Below are 5,132 nucleotides of genomic sequence, written 5' to 3' on the forward strand. Positions count from 1 at the left end.
ACATACATACATACATACATACATATTATTAATAAATTAATTGTTTTTTTTTTTTTTTTTTTTTTCTTCAAATAAACCCACATTGCCATTTCTCTGAGCGTGTGCTGCGAGCTTCAACGAGAAACATTCGGCGCGAAACTGTCGAGCGGCCGGCCGTCGCGCGCCGCACCTGTACGAGAAACATTTTCCTCTGACGTTGCATCGGAATAATTATTATAATTCATTATTATACATACATACATACATACATACATACATACATATTATTAATAAATATAATTGTTTTTTTTGTTTTTTCTTTTCTTCAAATAAACCCACATTGCCATTTCTCTGAGCGTGTGCTGCGAGCTTCAACGAGAAACATTCGGCGCGAAACTGTCGAGCGGCCGGCCGTCGCGCGCCGCACCTGTACGAGAAACATTTTCCTCTGACGTTGCATCGGAATAATTATTATAATTCATTATTATACATACATACATACATACATACATACATATTATTAATAAATTAATTGTTTTTTTTTTTTTTTTTTTTTTTTTTTCTTCAAATAAACCCACATTGCCATTTCTCTGAGCGTGTGCTGCGAGCTTCAACGAGAAACATTCGGCGCGAAACTGTCGAGCGGCCGGCCGTCGCGCGCCGCACCTGTACGAGAAACATTTTCCTCTGACGTTGCATCGGAATAATTATTATAATTCATTATTATACATACATACATACATACATACATACATACATATTATTAATAAATATAATTGTTTTTTTTTGTTTTTTCTTTTCTTCAAATAAACCCACATTGCCATTTCTCTGAGCGTGTGCTGCGAGCTTCAACGAGAAACATTCGGCGCGAAACTGTCGAGCGGCCGGCCCGTCGCGCGCCGCACCTGTACGAGAAACATTTTCCTCTGACGTTTGCATCGGAATAATTATTATAATTCATTATTATACATACATACATACATACATACATACATACATATTATTAATAAATTAATTGTTTTTTTTTTCTTCAAATAAACCCACATTGCCATTTCTCTGAGCGTGTGCTGCGAGCTTCAACGAGAAACATATCTATCAATACAAATGTCTATGCAAAAAAAAGAAAACAAACAAAATCATATCAGTCAATAAAATAAATTAATAATATTTTTTTACTACTACTACTAGTACTACTACGTGCTACTACTGCACGCCAATACACATACATAATAAAATGAAAAAATCGTCCTCTCTCTCGCTCGCTCTACGAGAAACATTCGACGTCCGCTCCAATGCCGACGCGGACTATTGCTCTCGGTATAGATGTGGAGCGAAACAGTCGTGCGCACAGCGTCGACTCGTTCTCGTTGCCGCGCGTCGTTCGTCTATATAATAGACACGAACGACGGACGAGAGAGAATGTGTTCTTGTTTTTGTTTTTGTGTTTTGTGCGAAGTGTGAGAATATTATATACATATATTCGCGCATGGATGATATAGATATGGGTATGGAATTTTCGGAGGAAATTATATCAAATTCGTATTTCGAATGCGAGACCGCCGAGATCTTTCCCAGCTCTCTCTCTCTCTGTGTGTGTGGTGTATAGTACATTTTATATATCTCTCTTGTGTCAACACAAAATAACAAAGAATATACATACTACTCCTCCTCATATTTTATATAATATAATATAAAATTATATTATAGCACCGCGTTCGCAGACCGTATGGTGATGTTACCAATCGACCAAGATTTGGGACCGTCTCCCCCGGTGTTATCTGTGATGTTAAAAGGAATACGCTTCTAGGCACACCTCAACGCAGGGCGCCTAGCGTGTTCGACACGTGCGCGGTCGCCACGGCGACCGTATATGGAAAGAATGTATAAAAGAGGACGCACACGCGCCCATCGTCGAAACGGGGTGGCGCAGCGTCGTGTTGGAATTTATCCCTCAAGCTCCGGGCGGTTGATCGTATCTAGTGCGAATCATGCGTGTGTGTGCGCATGTAATTGCCAGCCGAGTTTTTAATATGTTTACAATAACGTATTGAATAAAAATTGAGAAGTTGCGTTTAGATGAATGTTCAATTTTCAAATTGTCACAACATCGATTCCCGCCCGCGGGGGGTCGTGTTCGTTGCAGTTTTATGTCCCTCACAGTGGTCGAGCATCGTTTGTACATCACCTCGTTGCGAGATCGTGACGGGACGGCCCGCTCGTAGACCGGTCAAAGTTAGTCTATCGATATGAAGCGCGAACGTCGCGTCGCGTGCAAATTCGACGCGTTACGTTCACGCGTGTCGAGAAGGCGCGCGCCGCAAGCGCGCGCCCCCTCGACGGCCGCCGAGCCAGCGGCTCGCCGAAGCCGCGTGACCGCGGTTGTAGGCGTGTCGTTTTGCGTAAGCAGCTCCCTGGTTGATCCTGCCAGTAGTTATATGCTTGTCTCAAAGATTAAGCCATGCATGTCTCAGTGCAAGCCGTATTAAGGCGATACCGCGAATGGCTCAATATATCAGTTTTGGTTCCTTAGATCTTACTCAGTTACTTGGATAACTGTGGTAATTCTAGAGCTAATACATGCAATCAGAACTCTGACCAGTGATGGGGATGAGTGTCTTTTATTAGATCAAAACCAATCGGCGGAGGGCCATGCGTCCGAAGTCGTTAATTTTGATGAATCTGGATAACTTTTGCCGATCGCACGGTCCAGTACCGGCGACGCATCTTTCAAATGTCTGCCTTATCAACTTTCGATGGTAGGTTTCTGCGACTACCATGGTTGTCACGGGTAACGGGGGAATCAGGGTTCGATTCCGGAGAGGGAGCCTGAGAAACGGCTACCCACATCCAAGGAAGGCAGCAGGCGCGCAAATTACCCACTCCCGGCACGGGGAGGTAGTGACGAAAAATAACGATACGGGACTCTTACGAGGCCTCGTAATCGGAATGAGTACAACTTTTAAATATTTTAACGAGGAACAATTGGAGGGCAAGTCTGGTGCCAGCAGCCCGCGGTAATTCCAGCTCCAATAGCGTATACTAAAATTGTTTGCGGTTATTAAAAGCTCGTAGTTGCATTTGTGCGCCGCGCTGTCGGTATGCACCGCATCCGCGGTGATACTGACACGTCTGCGGAGCATATCGTCGGTGAGCCGGCGGTAAAACGCCGGTTCAATATCAAAATCCTATCGCGGTGCTCTTCGGTGAGTGTCGAGGTGGGCCGACAATTTTACTTTGAACAAATTAGAGTGCTCAAAGCGGGCTCAAAATGCCGCTTGAATATTTCGTGCATGGAATAATAGAATATGATCTCGGTTCTATTTTGTTGGTTTTCAGAACTCCGAGGTAATGATTAATAGGGATAACTGGGGGGCATTCGTATTGCGACGTTAGAGGTGAAATTCTTGGATCGTCGCAAGACGAACATCAGCGAAAGCATTTGCCAAAGGTGTTTTCATCAATCAAGAACGAAAGTTAGAGGTTCGAAGGCGATTAGATACCGCCCTAGTTCTAACCGTAAATATGTCATCTAGCGATCCGCCGACGTTACTACAATGGCTCGGCGGGCAGCTTCCGGGAAACCAAAGATTTTGGACTCCGGGGGGGAGTATGGTTGCAAAGCTGAAACTTAAAGGAAATTGACGGAAGGGCACCACCAGGAGTGGAGCCTGCGGCTTCAATTTGACTCAACACGGGGAAATCTCACCAGGCCCGGACACCGGAAGGATATTGACAGATTAACAGCTCTTTCTTGATTCGGTGGGTGGTGGTGCATGGCCGTTCTTAGTTGGTGGAGCGTTTTGTCTGGTTAATTCCGGTAACGAACGAGACTCTAGCCTGCTAAATAGGCCGTCGTCATTCAAGGTGTGCGCGACTCTCGGGGGAGCGCAACTCACTGGCGACGTATTTAAAATTCTTCTTAGAGGGACCGGCGGCTTCGAAGCCGCACGAGATTGAGCAATAACAGGTCTGTGGATGCCCTTAGATGTCCTGGGCCGCACGCGCGCTACACTGAAGGAATCAACATGTTCTCCCTGGCCTAGAGGCCCGGGCAACCCGTTGAAACTCCTTCGTGCTGGGGATTGGGGGTTTGCAATTATCCCCCAATAAACGAGGAATTCCTAGTAAGCGCGAGTCATAAGCTCGCGTTGATTACGTCCCCTGCCCTTTGTACACACCGCCCGTCGCTACTACCGATTGAATGATTTAGTGAGGTCTTCGGACCGACACGCGGTGGCCTCACGGCCGTCGGCCGTTGCTGGGAAGTTGACCAAACTTGATCATTTAGAGGAAGTAAAAGTCGTTAACAAGGTTTCCGTAGGGGAACCTGCGGAAGGATCATTAACGTTGGTTTTTTCTTTTTGTTTTGTTTGTTGTCAAAGACTCGCAAAAAAAAGAAAAAAAATACAAAAACACGTGAATGATTACGAATCAAAATCGAATCCGAGACGGTTGACTCTCTCTCTGTCGATTCGCGACGTCGTGTGCGTTGCGACACGCTTTGATTAGCGTTCGCTATCGCCTATTGATACTTTGAAATAATATTTTATAATTTTTTGTGTACAACCACGCAAATAAAAGAGATTTTCTTTCTTTTCATTTGTCGTACACGTTAATGATAAGTATTATTTTCAAATTTTTTTGTTTAATTTTTTCGCACCTTTTATATTTTCTCATACAAAAAACACACACAAAACAAAACGATTACCCTGAACGGTGGATCACTTGGCTCGCGGGGTCGATGAAGAACGCAGTTAACTGCGCGTCATAGTGTGAAACTGCAGGACACATTTGAACATCGACATTTCGAACGCACATTGCGGTTCCGTGGAGAAATATCCAGGACCACTCCTGTCTGAGGGCCGGCTGCATAAAAACAAAAAGCCACACTGTTCGCGTGACGAGCGGCGATCGCTGCGACTCCGGTCGTAGCGCCGCATCTCTGTCGCGCGTGCAATTGACGGTTTCGCTAGGCCGCCGAGCGGCCGAACGATCCGTTCGAATATATGTTCGATTACGACTCGTCATCCGTATTGGCCGTGTTAAGCCACGTCTATACGATACTTTTTGTCGCACAAATAAATTCTCCCCGCCGCACCGTGTCCTCCCGCGGCACGGGTGCGCGTCGAGTCTTTAATATAGCGCGGCGTGTG

At 45.3% G+C, this 5,132-nt stretch overlaps 1 pseudogene; it reads left to right on the plus strand.

The window, feature by feature from the left end:
* Nucleotides 1-4,684: 4,684 nt before the first annotated feature.
* LOC123719314 lies at nt 4,685-4,844 on the plus strand (annotated as a pseudogene).
* The last annotated feature ends 288 nt before the right edge of the window (nt 4,845-5,132 follow it).

Source organism: Pieris brassicae, unplaced genomic scaffold (assembly GCF_905147105.1).
Source record: "Pieris brassicae unplaced genomic scaffold, ilPieBrab1.1, whole genome shotgun sequence".
Taxonomy (NCBI): Eukaryota; Metazoa; Arthropoda; class Insecta; order Lepidoptera; family Pieridae; genus Pieris; species Pieris brassicae.